The following is an 18236-nucleotide window of genomic DNA, read 5'->3' as shown; positions in this document are numbered from 1 at the left end:
CTATCAAACAGAGAAGAGAGTGGCAAGACCAGCTTTGTCTCCCTCACCATCCAGCCTGGTCCTTAGTCTCAGATTCCTGTAGGTCAGCATCAGGAGCACTCAACAAGCTAACACTTGTTTTGCAAGCTTTGGCCAGCTTTGCAATACTATCAATTTGTGGATTTGAATTGGGAATCAGGAATTCTAGAACATGATCTCATTGCCCCACCTTACATCCACTGCACCTCCACACCACCATCAACCTCATTTCCTAGTGATTTACCTAAGTTGCTTGGCCCTCTTGGGACTTCAGTTACTCCACCTGTAAAACAGCGGAAGCACTATATTCCCAGCCTGGGTGCTGGATCAATCGACCTTGGGATTCTTTCCTCTGTACAGCCAGTGATGCAGCAGATGGACCACTGCTTTGGCTGAGGAGTGAGCCTTCTGGTCAGGGAGATTTTCCTTCTAACATCATGGAGAAGAAAAACAAGTCAACCAAGCAGTATTCTCCATGGAAACTTCCAATATCTATCCTCCCCAAAGTCAAAGCAACCTCAAAAGATAAACTGCACTCTGAAGTCAATATGAATTTCAGCATGAGCCAATTCTAATGTTAACCAACACTGGGATTCATCAAATTTTTTAAAGCCTTTCTGTTTATATCAAAGAAAGCTGCACTGAGGTAATCACAGATGGACTAAGCAATCACTGAAACAAACAAAAACAGTTTAAATGACTTTATACGGAATAAAAATCTTAATCACAAACTTTTGATCTTGCAAGCATAGCATTTTTTAATTAAGAAGGGTAACGCTCATGGGGCCAATCTCATGGCCTAATGGTTAAGTTCAGCACACTCCACTTCAGCAGCCTGGGTTCAGTTCCCAGGCAAGGACCTACACCACCACTCATCGGCAGCCATAATGTGGTGGTGATCCACATACAAACAGAGGAAGATTAGCACAGATGTTAGCTCAGGGCGAATCTTCCTCAGGGAAAAAAAAAGGTTAATGCTCAAAAAAGGTGGGAGAAGACAAATAAGCTAAAACCACATCATCCCATAGGGTGTTTCTATAAGTTAGAGATCAAAGTCTAAAGACCCAAGGCATCCTGTGCCCATAGCTGAACCACCTTGGTCTAAAACAATTAGCAGATTAAGGCACGAAAGTCTCAGTTGGAGGGTTTTCCAAGGGAAGACATTTCAGTACCATAGTAAAGAGTAGGTAAGCTTCCCCTAACCTTAATCCTGCACCCTGACACTTTCAGTTGCTTCTTCTACAGCCTCAGCCCAAGTCTGGTCAGATTGAAAGTGTTGGGGACAGACTATGGGCAGCCTGAGTCACAAACCACACATTCACAGCCAAGACAAGGATCACTTCAAAACCCTTGAGAACAGCCTCACAGCAACACTAATGAAATCTGAGGAGAACTGACAATCCTAAATGCCTCCCAACTCATCCTCCTGGACATTCTTTAGGCCAAGGATTACCTAGGGCTGGGCCCCTCCATGACCATGCCTTTATCTTGTTCCTCCACTCCCACTGCCACCCTGTCCTAGCCCTTGGCCAGGACCAAAGGACAATCTGTGGGAAGGCAGGTGGCATGACCTATCCTTGCTGTGAAATTCATTCCTCTGGGTCAGGGAACTGGAAACTAGGTAGAGTGTTCACTGCCAAATTTAAATTTAGGACTGGCTGGCCAGTAAAGCAAGAGGTCAGATTATATCCTTATATACTCTAGGTTAAATTATGGCCAGGAAATAAAACTACATGCAATCAAAAACAGCAACCATTTTTGGAGTCCCTGAAATGTGCAAACAAGAAATTAGTCATGTTGAGGGATACAGCATGATGAAAAACAACAAGTTACATCCTAACTCTGAGCCCCGGCCACACATGTGCTTTTTCTCTGCCTTCTCATCTCCTGTGCATTGCCTGCACAGGATGGTGACACAACATGGCAGCAGGCTGCTTGTTTCTTTCAAAGGCTCACCAATAGAATAGAGACCATCTTGTGACTGTAACAGGTGGACTGGAATGCTTGCTTGTGTCTCTTGAATGTAATCTTATAGCTCCAAAAGGAATTTTATATGGATGGTTTTGTGGTAGAAAATACACTATTGGACATCTCCTACTACAAAATAGTCCTGTGACTATTTATGATGTGACTTTAGGAGCACATGACATGTACTCTTAGGACCAAGTGTTTGATGCACAAAAATGTCCATGTGGTGCCCAAGCTGCCACAATGAATCCCAGATGCTTGTAGAAGTTCATCTGATGAAAACTTGGGACCAAATATTGGCACATGGGACACATCATAAACCACCTCTCAATCTGTAGTCATGTCTTATTTCTTCTATTAGAAATTAAACTCTGGATACACAAGGTATATGTGCCATCTTCTCTTTTCCCTTCCTCTGTTTAATCCTCTCTCACTTCACACACACCCATTACTGTAAACATTTTCAGTGATAACCAGTATTGAAGCAATCAATGAACAAGGTATCAAAGCTGTATCATGGAGGCATGTGTTTGGCATAAATGTATCTTAAAAATAAAAAATTTCACTACAAGGCTTTACATAGATGTGGGTTTATTTTGTATCCGGCTACACGAAGCCTAAAGGTAGAAACACTAGGCTGGTAGAGTAGCTCAGAATGCCACAAGTGTCCTTAGGATCACAACATGGCCACTGCATTTCCAGAGCCCATGTCAATTTCCAGGAAGCAGGAAGGTGAGAGGGCTAAGGGTCTTATCCCCAGGCAGCTCTGTCTTTTTCATGGAAAAGAATGTTGTACACTTGCATCACTGGCCAGAGCTGAGCCACATGGCCACCTCAGACAGAAAGCATCTAAGAAAAGTGAGTGTTTAGCGTCTCAGCCTCTTTAAAGGGGAAAGCCAAGGAAAAGCCAGCTGGGAATGGGGTTGAGTGAGCCACGTCCTGGTGCTATCTGCAGACAGTTCTTTTCCCAAGAATAAATGATTTTCACATACTTTGCTCCTCAATGATATTGTTTTGTCTAATATATTTAGTCCAGGCTCTTGGGGTTAGCATTATTATGGGTCCTCTTCATTTCATTCCAATATTTCAGAGTCCACTGGAGAGTCTTATATTCCAGCCCTTCAACCTTTTAAAATTGATGTGGACCGCTGATATTTCTGTCCCAAACTTCTGTCTAATTATATTCATTTCAATACCAACTTTTTCAAATTGATTCATTTCATTAGTATTCTTTCTACCCTACTTCGTTTATAAGTGACAGAGTTTGAATTCAGACTCAGTCAGATCTGTACTCACGGTCTTTTAGCTGCTTCTGGAATACCTGTGACTACAGGGCCACTTGCACACACTGCCATTGAGAGGATTTCCATAGTTTTTGCTCACTGAAGTCTGTGTAAACTTGCCTGGCATGTGATAAATACATCAAAATACAATATAAAAAGAATTGTTATTTATGGACTTGGAGAGTTGGCTATCCCTTTGGAAAAAAATATTAGAATACTATCTCAGACCATACGCAAAAATCAATTCCAGGCCAAATAAAGACTTAAATATGAGACACAAAACAAAGAATGTTAGAATACTCTCTTTATGAAATATGTTAGGAAGGAATTTCTTAAGCAAGTCATGGAAAACATAAACCATAAACAAAAAGAATCATAATTGTGCCTAAATTAAAATTATTTCTGAATGAAATGAGGCAATAATATAAGTTTAAAAAACAAGATCCAGAGGAAGTGAAAATACTTGCAATTTGTTTCATTGATTTTTTTTAAAACGTGACATCCAGAATACATAGAGAGGATCTATAAGTCGATAAAGAAATAGAAAAGATAAAAAATAGAAAATAGGGGAAGACAAGCACTTTGCTGAAGAAGAAATCTGAACCCCCACAAATATACAAAAAATATTTTGAACCTCCCTTGTAATCGGGGAACTGAAAAAAAATTAATGTGATACTCATTCACACCCATCAAATTGGTAAAAATGTATGTCTGTCAACACTAAGTGTAAGGGCGAGAGAAAATAAGAGCCCTCCAACATGGCTAGTGGAAGTTTCAATCCGCATTGACACTTGGAAAGCAATTTGGACTATTTCAGTTCATACCCCATGACTCAGCAAGCCTACTCCCCAGTATGCACCCCGGGAAAATCTCTCCAATGTGCACAAGAAAACATATGCAAAGATGTTCCAGTGGCTTTGTTTGTGACAACAAAAATTTGGAAGCAATCTAAGTGTCCATCAATAGGAGAATGGATAAATACATATTCATCCCATGGAATACTATAAAAACACTAGAATGAATGAGATAGAGCTCAAGCGCCAAGATGGGTAAATGTCCAAAACATGGTGGGGTGAAACAGTGCCACCCTTAATCAAGCTCTGTGCTCTGCCCTCCATCTGTTTAAATTCCTCCCTTCCTCCAAGGCCGTGCTCAGGCGCTAATCCTTCCAGAAACTCTCCCTTCTGTTTCCAACCTTGCTCCTTCCCCCAGGGCTTTTGGTTTGTGTCTCTTACCGCACTTGCTCCCACAGCAGTACAACAAAGTGCCCTGCATCAGGGACTCACCAACATTCTTTGTTTTTCAATTCTTGGATAATTTGATAGGAAAAAAACTTACTTTGATGTACACTTATGGATTACTCCTGAAGTTGAAATCTTTTCATATGCTAATTATTTATCAGTATTTCTTCCATCTTATTTATAGCATCCTTGACAGCCTTTTGCACATGGTTCCTAGCACGTGTTGAAAACAGAAAACAGATCTTGAACCGAATTGAATTAAAAGCTAGAAATTCAAAGTGAATCAATAAAAACACTCAGACCAAAAAAAAAAAATCACTCCAATGTAAGTCATGTACTAAAACATGAAAACATATCACTAATACAACAAACTCGCTGCTGAGGCTCTTTCCTAATTAGGTGAATGGAGCACATATCTTATTGCTTACATGATGGTGGGTGTAGGGAAGCATCCATCCTTTAAGGCTTACGTAGCTTCTGCTGGTTTGAGGAACAAGCAGCATTTCATGCAGACAGAAATAATATGGAAGCCGAGAGAGTATGTGCCAGGAGCCAGTGTTCCCGCAAAGACTCTAACGTGAGACACAAAACCCGTCCCAATAAACCTTGAATTCTGCAAATTTATGACCCAATTCCCTAAGTTTAATGTACGTGTCTTTGGAAAGGTTCTTATTAACCTCATGACTTCTGGGGTTTATGACTAATAAGCAGAATCATAAGCAGAATGATTACATAAATACAGAGAGTCACCTTTCTTCAGAAAATGCAAGCTATTTTTTCCCAGCAGTTCACATGGCATTTAGTGGTCCCTGGGTTTTCTATTATTTCTTTGTAGGATTCTAGAGATCCCAAGGATCATTTCCAGCCTGCATGGTTTTGGCTAACAGCTTCCAGTAACTTATTGTGCCATTCAAATTCAGGGGTTCAAATTGGGAACCAAATGTTCAATCTAAAAAAGATCTGTAACTAAAGGAACGGCTATAGAAATGGAATTACCAAAATCATAGCCAGTGACCATCATTGCAATAGTTTCCTCTCTTTTCATTTATGAGTAATTTATCACTCTGTCTGGATTTTGACACGTAGCATCAGCCAATCCAGATTTTAAAGGAGTGCTTGGCTCCTGGAGTGCTGACCAGACAGAATCTCTTCCTTTGAGGGTAGTCAGGACATGAGGGTAGAGCTCCTTAGGAGATTAACTCCAGAATATTACTTACTCAGAACCCAACTGAAGCAGTGTCAGGTTTTATGGTTGTCATAGGATACAAGAACAACCAGAAAGGACAAGTCTGTCATATTTCCATTACTTTATCACCTTATGGATATATATTATAAAGTAAAAACATTATTCAACTGAAAAGCAAAACCAAGCAAAATAATGAAGGTAGCATTGCTCAGAAATATTATGCTTTCTCTGAATATTCTACCAGCTTCTAAACTACATTTTCATAGATATAAATTTAAATGGGATTTGATCTATATGTTATAAGGTGTTCCAGAAATGTTTCTGCTTTTTGTTCATTTGGGGTTTTTTGTTTTTGTTTTCAGTGTCATGCAAAATAAACAAGACTTTGTACTAAATCTGTAACTATCATGAGTAAATTCATTTCACAAAGTTAAAAAAAAAAAAATCAGCCTAAACCAGACTTTGGCTTATATTAAAAAGTTCCCTAGGGAGCTAGGTTTTACATTTGAGTCCCGATTTAGCTAAAAGATTTATAAGGCCACATGTAGAAATACAGGTCCCTACTGGGTGATGAACCAGGGCTGAGACATAATTATGATTCTCTCTGCTCTCCATTCCACTGGAAACTGCTCCCAGGAGCCCAGAGGGGAGTTGGTCGTCAAAGAAGAACATAAAAGTTCTGTGCAGTATGACCGCCTCAGTCCCCTTCCCAATCTCCAGTGCCAATCTAAAGGATATCAGATGACACACAAATCTTTTCAAATATTAAGTTAATGAGAACATTTGCCTCCCCTGGAAAACTAATGTCAGTGATATGTTTTGTAGATCCGGAAGCCAAATTCGGTTGGGTCTATTTGTGCATTGTCACTCTGGGCTGCTGCTCAGTTCAGCCTGTCATAAGCGCCGTGATGGCACTCATGAGCCTAAGCAAAAATGATGTCGCCAAGTAGCAAGTGTAAAACAGTCCAGGAATGGAAAATTGAAATTTTTCTTGTAAAAATGTAAAATTGCTCAATAACTTGCTAAAATTTCTCAGGAGTGAGGTAACTCACTGGGAGGCCTCATCTTGGCGGCCTATCCTCTTTAAAAATGTCCCCAGATCATCACCTTATGGGATGGCATGGGAGAACCGATTCATCAGTCCACAGAGGGGTGCCACAAGTATCTTAGGAGCCTCACGGGGTTGCAGTGTTATTGTTGTCATTTAACCATCTCAGCAAAGAACCAGGCCACCCAGAAAACATCTCACAGGAACCGCATAATCAACAGCCAGGGTCTCAAGAACTCAAAGGTTGAACGTCAGTATGCACTTATATAACAAAAGCAAGATAACAAAAGGAGATTATAGGGAAAAAATATCTATTGTTTCCCTTGATGACACCCTCCCCCTCCCCCACCAACCCTCACCTCTGCCAGCAGCTAAAAGCAACAGGGTCCCAATCTTGCAAAACTTTGATAACCACCCTTCTCATATGAAAATTACCATCTTATCAGTTCTCACTAAGGAAAATATACACATTTTGTATAGTAGGTAAAGATATAAAAAGTCAGGAAGTACAAATCTAAAAACAAATTAGCAAGGTATTGTTCACAGTATTTTCTGGAAGTCTGACAGTCAAGTTAGTTCTGTATAGAAAAACAATTTTAAGCTACTGTTTTAATCCTATTTGGTTCTGCTGAATAAAACATCAGTCATCATTAATTGTTTATTCTCTAAAGTAAGATTACTTACATACTTTTCTAATATTTCTGTTAAGGATTTCCTATTCCTTTGACAAAAGGACATCACTGTTGTAGCTTTACCAACTTGCCACTATTTTATTTTTCATAATGATTTTATTTTTCACATCCAGTGTGAGGTTTGTCTCATTTTTTAATTTCATAAAATGTTTATGAAAATTAATGTCATTTTTGATAGCCCTAACATCCAGCTTTCTCCACATTAGAATAAATTTCATCTGCTGATTTGTGCAAGGATCTGCCCATAAACAAGTGGTCTCTCTGCCTGTGGGCCTTTAGCTTAGGAACTGAACAGTGGATTCACAGATGTCCCTTGTGATTCTAAGGATTAGGCAGTCTGAGCCATGAACCACAAGCCACAAAGGATATAATACTGAAACTGTCCTAAAACCACTGCGTAAATAACAGGTGAAGTTTTCCCATGACAGCTAGCCTTCCTCTTGATTATTAACATAATTCGCTATGGCTTAAAGCAGTAATTCAGTGTGTGAATGTATTTACGCCTTATTCTCAGTTCTAGAGGATGACTTCCTTATCCTTGGGTGTGTGATATTCGAAGGCCAAGGACAATAATCACCACTATATTTTGCCCTATAAGGACAACCTTTATCCTCCATATTCACCTAACTAGGTCCAAAGGAAAAACTGGTGTGAACGTGGAAATAATATATGCATTGAAATATTTATTTTATGGTGGTAGATACATTTTTAACAATTGACTTTTTGAAATTAACAGCAATATGAAAAAGTAGGAAGGAACATCAGAACATAAGAAGAGTAAATAGAGAAAATGAAAGTGCCCACCACATAAGGGCATCTGTGACATTAGAGAAAAGTGGACATAGGAGAAACAGGAAGCCGGATGCAGGCTCCGCCAACTGAGCAATCAATGACGGGTGAAACTGAGTGATGCGTCGTTAGTCAAAGCAGGATGAATCTGCTGCTGCTAAATAAGAGCCTATTACACCCAAAAGTTGTAGATATCATTAAATGAGAAGGGCAAAGAAGTAATAATAATAATAAAAGAGTATGCCTCATTGAATATAAGAAACCTAGAACATAACAACCTGCCCAAAGATCATATATAAACAACGGTAACATTTGTCTACTCAGAACAGAAAGAGCAGTTCATTGAACCACGTAGAGAAAGCCTGTTGGCTTTAACAAACATCTGCTATTATCTGCCCCTAGTTGATTGGAAATGAGAAGTCATCACAGTACAGTCGGCGCCTGTTTCCAATATGAATGCCCTTCAATTGCAATGAAAATTCATTGTGTTACTGAGAAGTACGAAATCTCAAGAGAGTCACACACTTAAGACCTACCTGATGGGATCAGGTGCTCAACCACGTGGAAAATCATCTCAGTTTCAAAGCAGCAAAAGTACTAGTGTGCCCAGGTGCCATCATGAGGTTGTTCTCTCACATTTCTCTAAACTTTTTGATCCAGTCCTGCTTTGACTTCTAACAGAAGAGCCCAATAAATAAAGAGATACATTTCAGCCCATTTCATTGCAGTTCATTTGCGTACTAAGTGCTTACTATGTTCAAGGATACCAGGCTAGACTCAGGCAGCTCAAGATGGAGAAGGCAGGATGCCTGTCCTTCAGGAACTCCTAGTCGATATGGTCTTCAAAGAGATGATTAAATAAAATGAGACCAGTAAAGTGGGGCCCTAATCCAATATGACTGGTGTTATAGGAAGAGGAAGAGACAACAGGGATGTGCACGCACAGAGGGACAACCACGTGAAGAAGCAGCAAAAGGGCAGCCACCTGCAAGCCAAGGAGAGACGCCCCAAGAAACCCTCCAAAACTGTGAGAAAATAAATTTCTCTTGCTCGAGCCATTCAGTCTGCAGTATTTTGTTGTGGCAACTCTAGTAAACCAATACAGTATCCTTCCCTATATCAAGGTTGCTTGATGAATGCAGGAGACAGTGAAGAGGGTTAGATCTTGAAAAAGAGCTCATGAGGGTGCTCGCCATCCCTCTGTGGGTTCAAGAAGACACTGGATGAATCCCTGTCAGGGACATCACACTTAGTGGGAGAATAGACTAGCTGGTCTTGAACATGTTCTCCAATACTTAGATTCTATCATTTTTCTCTACAAACTTCAATTTCTCCATGGAAGAGAATTATCACTCCCATCATCAAATATACTTTGGGGTCTCCTATTTAGAAATTAAGACTAAAACAAAAGTGCACATAAATACTTTCACTTGACTCTCTCTGGCCCCTCCTTCATTTGGCTCCTTAATTTCTCAAACACATGGTCTCTTATGCTGCCATCATCTTTTTCCCACTTTTTGGAGATGAGTATTTGAAATGGATCTTGAAGGACCACTAAGATCTTACCAAATGGGAGGAAAGGGACTAAGAGTTGTCTTTCCAGGTGAGAAGAAGGTGGTTGATGTCCTCCTGTCTCTACTGTCAAGGTCACAGAGAGGTGAGATGGTCTTTGAACAGCTGCAGTTACCACAAGAAAATAGAATTCTAGAATCTTCCACCATGTGCAAGAGTCAACAGATCTGCTCTACTCTTGCTGGTTGTAAAGAGTCAACTCAGCAGAGGGAGTTGTGATCTCCAATAAGTTATTAGCCAGTGTAACCAATTCTGTTGAGAGAAAAGAATAGCAAAAATAATGGCTATTGATAATACGACACTTTCATTTTGGTCAATAACTTCTGTTTCCTATACCATCAAATCATTTTACAAAGCTGCTGCTGAGAGAATTCATTAAATGATAAGGGTATCCCTGCTTTTCTGTGCCCTCCTTTGGTAAAAGTGCTAATGAACAATACAGTCCCCAAAATGTGAATAGCACTTTGATTAAGAAGTTATCACATCGACTTAAGGTCACTAAACTGCATGCTTAAAATTGGTTAAAAAGGTAAATTTTATGCTATATATGTTTTACCACAATTTTTAAAAAGTAACACAAAGTTTTAATCACATAATAAAAATAACACCTCTAAGTATGTTAGTGTTCTAACAGACTAGGTAACCGATTAATAGAACCATGTTGGTCTGCATGGCAGGATGGGGACAGGAATGGAGAGTTGAGAATTATATCATCTGTACCCAAAGAAATTTAAATGTCTTTATGCTGAGAATAATACTCAGTATGAACTTACCAGCAAAACACTAGTCACATTGCCCCAGTGGATTTTACAAGGTTACACGCTTATGCTGTTTGAATCACTTTTCTACAAGCACTATCTGTCTACTGGTTTTGAAGGAGAAGGTCAAGGCCAAGGGTGGAGTGCCAGACTGCAGATGTTGCGGCTCACCCTTCAGAACCCAATTCACTCTTTCAACTTGGAGTGTCTCTCAACCATGGCACGTGATTAGAAAAGAGAATGGCTCCACTCCAGGAAATCCTGTTCTGAGCTTGTCTTAAGTGTATGATTCTATGATCAGCTCTCACTGAAAAGTAGTAGACTACATTGATTATACACTTGCTGTATGCAAAACATACCTCTTAGTCTTGGGGCTGTGGCAGTACCAAAAAAAATAAACTCTTGCCATCACCAGGCTTAGAATCTGGATGGGTTGACAAAACATGTTTCTAATTAGTAATGGTTACCCTGAGGAGATTACCAGAGAAGATTAATTACAAGGGTTTTTCTTGGAGTGCCAAAACTGTTTCCCTCAGTTAATATTTCAACTATTTGCCATCTATTTTGTAATACAATTTTGACTTAAGATTCAAATTCCAACAACAGGAACAACATTTTAAAAATAATTAGATCTCTTTCCATTTAGTGAGCCTGATTTTCTTTTTAATGTGCAAAAGTGTAAATCAGGTTTGTTTTCCCCTTTCCTGGGATGATGGTGTGGAGTTCATTCCTGGCCCAGTCCTTCACAGCTGAGGGGCACTCCAACTCTCCTAGTGATTTGGGCTTTACTGTGACCTGGGCAAGTCTCTTAACACTTCATTGCATCCACATAGTAAGTTCCCAGAGGAAGCCTCTGTGGCTGGAGTTGGCTGACATGATGCCCTAATGACTACCTGGTGGAATAAAAATAATAAATAGCACTTAGAGAAAGTACCTACTCTGTACTTCTAAGTGCTTTACTCTTTGAACCCTCACTAGGTGCATTAGTATCCTATTTGACTGATGGAGAAACTGAGGCACGGAGAGTTTAGGTAACTGGTCCAGGATCTTACTAGAAAGTAGTGAAGTCACATTTGAACCCAGTCTGACTCTTTACCATCAGCCTGCCCCAGATATCAGCCTGTGAGGAGCTGATATCTCCCAGTACCAAATATATATCTCAAATTAAACCACAGGATTTGGTTTCTTGGGTTGCAACTATGCTAAAGAAGAGAATCAAAAAAGACATCTGCAATCCTCATTTCCCCCTCTGTGACAAAAAAGATTCTGACTCCCCTCCCCTGGGGAGTCTCAAAGCATGTCTTCTTCTTTTGAGTATCCCTTGTTCTATAGAAAACAAAAGCATCAAAATAGCTTGGAGAGTTCCTTGACCTTCCTTCCCTCAATCTACCGTCTTTATCTAATTTCCCGGCAATTTACATTTCATTGAACATATTTTTATAAATGGATCACCTTAAAATGCCAAAAAATAAATAAAATCCATGAAGACCAGCAATGCATGCTATACAAAATAGATCATAAATATGTATTCCTAACTATAGATCCAATACATTTCAGTTTGCTCGAGGATTTTATTTATTAAAAGAAATTAATTCAGAAAGTCATTTTCTCTCTTAAAAAGTTTTTGTCTCCCAGGTAACATTCTTGTAAGCACTCTCTTTCTCAGCTAAATAATGTAAACACATTTTAAAAGCATATTTCCACTAGTATGTCCTTTCGGTAAGGATCTTATTTCCTATAGGCATTCCAGTGGGAAACACCTATAGGAGCTCGTTAAAATTGCCAATTAGAAATGTAGAAGAAATTTTATAGGACCTGTCAGCTCAGGCCTCTCAGTTCTGAGCAGCAGCTTTATATTTCTCTAGCCCTCTGAAAAGTGGGCTATTTTTATTTCTTCACGTTAGTTGACAATGCCAGTTACAAATGCAGTGGAATCAGACCATAACCTAGCTCGCTGTCCCATAGATTCTGCTCTGATACAAATCAAAGCATAACCACGGAAAAAGATTCATGGAGTGTTTTCCAGTTGTCAATTCTTTCACTTACCCTGACTTTACAGCATATCCATCTACAAACCTTACCAGTATTGACATTTATTGATCCACAATAGCTTAAGTAGCTTAAGCACTATACAAAGCATGGAATTAGATAGGAAATGTGTACATATATGTGGTAGGCATTACTACTGTTCCCTAATATCCAGTTCTTCACTTCCAGCCATGGGGCAGGACTGTACATTCCACACCCCCAAAGTTAGGGATGGCCTTCTTACTGATTTTGGCCAATGGAACGTGAGTGAAAGTGACATGTATCACTTCCCAATGGAAGTGTTCAACTTCTAGTAATGGATTCACCAGCCCTCTCTGCCTGTTAAGTGAATACGGTAGAACATCTTGATATGGAAGAGCCATAAAATAAAGCAGCTGGAAATGCTGAGCTGGGAAAACAGCTGCTCTGGTAAGCCTCCCAATCTACAGCAAACTTTACTTAGTGAGAAACAAACTTCTGTCATTTGGTGATGATTGTTACAGCAGTATAATCTAGCCCAGTCTGACTGATACCGTATTGTATGTGATCCATGATTTGCATCATGCTGAAACCCGGGACCATATGTGTAATTCCTGACTAGACCAGTCAACTTGCTCTGTGAATGGCCAAACATCATTTTAACTCTGCCATCTTGCAAATGAGTACTAACGTGTGGTTACAAGGAGAACTGGGAAAGAATGTGCATAAATCAGTGCATATTCTCTTTCCTTCTGTAACAGCAAGTGATGACACACACCTAATGAGTAATATTCAAAAGGAACATCTTTACACATAAAGGACAGCCCATGATATCTTGTAAATCAAAAACCTATTTTAGCTAAATTAATTCTGGAAGTAGAATATAGATAGATGCAAGGTATAAAACAGTTGCCAGCTAGTCCATGCCAGCATGAGGATTCTTATTAGAGGTCTTGTGGGTACACACTATGTGAGCAAAAGGAGCACCACTCAGGTGAGTGTGTCAGATCTATTCTGACACTGTCCCCTTCCAAAACTACCCCACCTGAGAGTGAACACCTTCCTCTCCCAGACAGCATGAGCTCACAGAGCAATAATCCTCAGCTACAACACAACCTTCCCCCACCTTCCCAGTCAATCACCCTTGTGGAGGGTAGAATTGAGCCTTCCAAGTGAGTCCTCCAAGAACCAGAAAGTTCTGGTTCCCAAAGTACATTCTTCTCTGCACAAAGGGATACTTGAAATACATGAAGGGGAAAAACAGCTCAGAAAAATAAGAGCTAAGCCTTCTCAAATTCTAACCACGCCATTTTTGAGGTTAAGAGAAAAGCTCAATAGGCTTTTTTTCTTTCATTGTAAATCTAAAATTCTTCTTTTCAACCAAGTTGATAGGGGAAATATCATATTGAGAAATATAAGAAAAATAGTTTCTGAGTTATGGCCAATCTATCCAAATGCCAGAAGATATTATGATCAAACTTCTATACTGGGAGAAATCTAGACAATGAGGCGCTTATCCAGACTCGTCTTAATCATGATATACATAATTCAGCCACTACAAAAGCAGTGCCACATATGAACTGCTGCGAAACTGGAGAGGAAACCAACACAGGGGAATCCACTCATGGAATTGAATATGGTTCAAATATTATATTCAAAGGTAATTTATTATGACATAGATCTCCATTTGTTGACATACAGGAAGTTGTTTACAAATAGTATGCATCGTTTGATTGTATGCTTATAAAACTTTCTGTATATTCATGTTCTCCTAAGTTAGAAGAATATAACTATTTTTCACATTTTTTTGTACATCTGGCCAGTGAAATTAAAGAGATTTCTACTTTCCTCTTTATCATTTTCTATGTTGCCTGGATTTTTTATGTGTATTACTTCTATAAACAACAATGAAGCATTTTTGGGGATGAAGCAATTCATGAGTAAAAATGAACTTGACAATTTTCAAGTTAATCATATTAACTTGATTTAATTTTCAATCCATTCTCTTCAGTCTTCTACCCAACTGTCTGCTGTTGATTTGGGAAACGCAACTGTGCAGGATGTATCATTTATCTGGTAGTTAACGAGAATTTCTCACGTATCTATTATGGTTTAGAGTTTTTAAGACACTGAATAGTCTTCTCTTTCTCTGAAAGTAAATTTATAAACTGGACAGAATGTAATCCCCCTTTGTTAGTTTAAGCTGGTTTTAAGTGAGGGCAAGGAACAGACCTCTCACGACCTCCTACAGAAGGCTTCTCTGATTGCCTGCTTACGAATGTAAAAAACTATATTCTATCACAAGTCAGAAAGTAACTAAAGTTCTCAAACACAACCTGCAAATGGGTCATCAGCTTTGGCCCCATCAACACATATTTTGCTCTAAGAGGACCTTCATAGCCCTTTAGCCAAGTGTAGTGGGAAAAGCCTTTATTCTCAGAAATATACACCATCTTCACCTTTAAGCTAAATGCAGAGAAGTGGAAATTTTCCTTTTACCCACAAATACTCAACCATAAACCCCTCAAAGGCAGAGACTTTTTGATTACTCCCACAGTGCATGGTAGAGGCTCAACAATCTTTTGATGGAATAGATGGGGTTAAACATCAAGGAACTCGAGGAATTCCTTCTTTAAGGCATTAGGTTGCTAATTATATCATCTATAGTTAAAGAGAAGAGCAGGGCAGAATATTTGTCCCGCCTGTGGAGACATGGTAACATTCCATGGAAATCATGCCAGCGACTACCTGTCCAAGTCTTTCAGATACAGTAAGACTATCCTAAGGAATAATACACCCTTTCACACACAAAAAATCCAAAATGGGAGAAATCTGGTTTGAAGGCTGAGTGCAAGCAAGATGGACACCTTGCTCCCACCTCCCTCCCCAACCCCTCCCCCATCCCCAACTCCTCTGAATGAAAGGAAAACTAGCATAACAAGTAAAAGGTTTCAACTTCATAACACCAAAGAGAAGGGAGTTAAAGACATGTTTTCAGTATTTATTCCAGGGAAGAATTGATCATAGAAACCCTCAGATAATCTTGCTCATTCTGAAGCTTATTTTGAAGCTAATCCAGGCAAACTTGGACATGGAAAAGGGTTTCTGAATTAGTACAAATAATAAATTAACTGTACTTATAAAAGCACTCTTTTTTCCCTTATTTTCTTCCAGGGCAGAACTTGTTATGAATTTCTTTAATTAATTAAGATTTCAAGGAAACAGGGAAAACAGCAAAGCTCTGGAAAACATGGCCAAGATGATCACTAGCTACTTCACAGACTGGCCATCTACCAGGAGCCCAATTTGACATTTGGAAATGTTCTTTCTATGTAATATTTCACTCTCCATTGTACCACTGGAGAGTTACAAACTATTAAGAAATATTAGGCTTACTAATGAAACTTTATTAACATTTAGTGCCAATAAATTCAGTCAGAGTGCTGAGCCTGTGTATGCTGGATACTATGGTTTGAAATTACCGGTTACACTATTAGCCCGAACTCAACCAAAAACCAATGCTTTGTCCAACTATTTGTCGCTGTGAATATCTGTGACTTACTGAAGCTGAGTGGGTCATAAAAGGAAGAATCACTTTAATGAATCTGACAAATGTCTTGGTGTGGGCAGGATAAAAATCTACCATTATACCGAAAGAGCTAAACAGACAGACAAACACAGAGTATGGAAAGGTGTCCCTAAGAGTCAGTTCAGTAAGAATGACAAAGGACTTTCTATTCTTGGATTTGTCTCTGGAAAGATCATACATGTGCACAGGAACTCAGATTCCATCTGTTCCTTTAGAGCCCACAGGCTTTATTGTATTGACTTTGTGCTCTTATCTGATGGCAATAAATTCCCACCAGAGTGACACACCAGCTTAGCCGGTGACCCCTGCTGTTCAAGGCAGACAATAGAGCAAGTCTTTCTTCCCAGCGACACTCTGTGGCTTCTGGACCGCCCTCTATGAATGGCCTTGGGATTTTGCTGTTTCCATTCAGGATTTCCTAATGTGAGCAATTAGGAGATGCTTCATTTCAAGAGTCTCATCAGCAGTTGCAACACATCAGTGAGCAATAAACTACCGGGACCCCAGAAACACACAGGGAAGTTAGGAAGAAAGGGGCAGGAGAGAGAAAAGAGACAGTACCCAATATAGCTGCTTGTATGTAAGAGGTGGTCAATAAATCTTTCTTTAATTAAGAGTGCAAAATCGACTAGGTGTACAGAATTGACACGAATTTCAAATTTTTGAACCCCAAAGACCAAGGAATTACTACTGGTCCAGAAAATTTGAGACCTTATGCTGTAAACAAATAGTTGCTGGGGGGGAGGTGTGTGCACTAAACAGAAGTGGAATTTCCTTCCCAGAGGTTCACGACACTGAACTGCCTCCAGGTGCTCTTGTTTGGTTGGTTGGGGGTTTTTTAATTTTGTTTTTGTTTGTTTGTTTGTTGAAGCAGAAGCAGCCCAGGGATGCAAGTAGGACACGCCATGTCCTAGCCCAAAACGTCGAGGCCGATTTTCTCATTGAGGAACAATAGAAGAAACAGAAATTGCTCTTTCCTAAGGCACCAACACGGCCTCTGCGATGTGCCTCTAGCTGTTCCCGAGAGAAGCTTACTACAAAACAGCTTTCCCGGTCCATCCCAAGCCAGTCATTGACTGAAACATTCGTGCGGCTGAGGAAGAGAAAGAAAATCATCTGTTGCAGCAGTAGATTATCACTGTAGGTGTAACTGGTTTTTGTTTTGGTTTGGTTTTTTTTTTTTTTTAATCATTTTGGAGCGACTGTTCTTAGTCATTCTACTGAGTTCCAAAAGTGTCCATCCCTTGCCTTCAGGCCCTTCTCAAAGACCAAGTTCGCTGTACCCGGCACAAAGCGGCCTCGGGAACTTAAGGGATTCTCGCTGGATTTGGACCCACAAACCAGAGAGCTCACACAGACAAGCGCAGTTACAGCCCTCTCCGGGCAGGCTCCTTCTCGGCCAGGTGCCCCGCGGGTAGGCCCCGGGATGGCTCCTGCTTCGCCCCCAGGGAACCGTCGCCTCGCGCCCTGCGCCAGGGCTCCGGGAGCGCTGCGCGAGGTCTAGGTCTCTGCCGCGCCTCCCCTCCCGCGCCCTTCCTCGGCCAGCTCGCCCCTCCGTGTGGGCCTCTGCAGGGGCGGGGACAGCGGGCACGGCCAGGGTCGGGCCTCCTTCGTGGCTCCCGCACCCCCCGAGTCAAAGCCTCCCAGGCTGGGCCCTTCGTTTGCATTTCCAGCTCCGATCTGGGGCTCGCCGGCCCCTTGAGATCCTAAAGGAGATACGCGCAAGAGCTCGAGTCAGCAGTTGGTAAACTGTTCGCCCTCGGGCTTAACTCTCCTTTCCTTAAAACGCAAGGCAAAGGCTCTCCCGCCGCAGGTCCAGACCTCAGTATCAGAAACCCGCGTCTGAAGCCCTGAGGTCCGATGGCCCCGAAGGGAGCGCAGAGAGCACGGCCGGGAGCGCTAGCCCCTGCCCAGCGCGCGTTTGCGCCGGGAAGCTTCCCCTCCAGCGGCAGCCCGCGTCCTCGCTGTGGCGCCGGGGTGCGGAAGGCAAAGGCGAAAGAACGAAGCAACTCCCCCAGACCAGAAAAAAGCCAGCCTCTTGCCCGACATGTAAAAATGTAACAGATGTCAGAGCCTCAACAGATT

This window comes from Equus asinus, chromosome 3, assembly GCF_041296235.1.
Source record: "Equus asinus isolate D_3611 breed Donkey chromosome 3, EquAss-T2T_v2, whole genome shotgun sequence".
In the NCBI taxonomy this organism is placed as follows: Eukaryota; Metazoa; Chordata; class Mammalia; order Perissodactyla; family Equidae; genus Equus; species Equus asinus.
This window is presented reverse-complemented; position numbering follows the sequence as displayed.